This window comes from Cyprinodon variegatus, unplaced genomic scaffold (assembly GCF_000732505.1).
Source record: "Cyprinodon variegatus isolate N-32 unplaced genomic scaffold, C_variegatus-1.0 Scaffold164, whole genome shotgun sequence".
Classification (NCBI taxonomy): domain Eukaryota; kingdom Metazoa; phylum Chordata; class Actinopteri; order Cyprinodontiformes; family Cyprinodontidae; genus Cyprinodon; species Cyprinodon variegatus.
The window spans coordinates 681,142-682,695 of NW_015150617.1; positions in this window are offsets into that span (position 1 = coordinate 681,142).

The following is a 1,554-nucleotide window of genomic DNA, read 5'->3' on the forward strand; positions in this document are numbered from 1 at the left end:
CATTAAGCCATAAAGAATAATAATTAATAAAGAAACAAATAAAAGGTCAGTTCAGGTGTTTTATAAAAGGTGTGAATCAGGAAATTGTCTATTTACCAAACTTTACGATTGTTGTTCTCTACTTCAAAAACCCTTTAGGTTTTAAAATATATGTTTTTAGATTATTATTTTTTTTAAATATTCCTTTATTTTAAAAGTCAAGGTATAACATGGCTGAATAAACACCTCATTTTATTTCAGTGTTAAATTCTGTTTAAAGTAACAGATTATAATTAGAAATGTCTCCGGACCTTTACTGGTTGATGATTGTCTTTATTCGGACCCTGCTGATCTTAATTGGTTACTCCTGACCTATAATATGGTTTAAGTCATTGTATGTTCTACTGCAGTATTTCATATCTTTGTTTTCAATAGAAAATATATTTGACTGTGAACATTATATCATAATGTGAAAATTTAAGTTAACATGAATTAGGATGTTTGTATAATTGTATTGTATATTGTTTAAAGCATTAACTAGAGAAAGAACAGTAGACTGAGTCAATTTAAAATCTATCTAAATCAGATATATCGAGTGATAACAGAGAAGAACCAGATTACACAGCAAGAAAATAAAAAACAAAAATGAGATCAACATTTAAACATCTACATTTTATTTTATGCCTTGAGGCTGCTCCATATTTCCAGATGGATTTGATGATGAACCACAAACTCCCAGCTCTGTAACCCCAGAGGCCACTCACAGTATTACACAATTTATTTTTTTTAATATTCAATTTTTTTCAAATTTTTTAATGTTTAAAATTGTATTCTTTTGAATAGTTTTTTCAATTTTCTCTTTTTTTGGAATGACTTTTTTTCTGGGTTTCCTCTGCATGATGAGTGAAGACTCATTTGTATGGATCTGCCTGGAGTTACAGTAGCAATATTTTTATTGGTCATTATACACGTCATGAGTAATCCTAACATACACATATATTGGGCTTAAAGTAAAGAGAATGATCTATAATATATGATATGAAAATAATATAAATTATAAAACTCAATCTGAAAAAGAGAAATTTGAAAAAATAAGATTAGAAAATATTAAATCTATTAAAAAAATTAGGTTTTAAAAAAAAATCTTATATATGAAACAAATGAAAAAAAAATTGTTGATTGGGTTAACTTAAAATTTCTATTCACAAAACATGTTTTTGGCTTTATGTGTTATATATTTAACAACCTACGTATTTTAAGTTTTAAAAAGTCTTCATATGATGATAATCACTTTTGCTTTTTCTCAAACAAATATGCTTCCACTTACTAGCTTTTTATCCATTTTCTAGAATTAAGTTTTTTCCCAAGTAGTTAAGGTGACAATTTCCTTTAAAATACATCTTGGCGGCTACATTACTAAAATGCACTCAACCCTTTACAAGCAAAATATGATTATGTGGATAAAAAGTGAGGCTTTTAGCTGCTTCAACCCATTCTGATGTGATTTATCCCACAGCTTTATCACATCAGGCCCACGTGATCAGAACATGGTTACTCAGCATGTGAAGGAGCTTT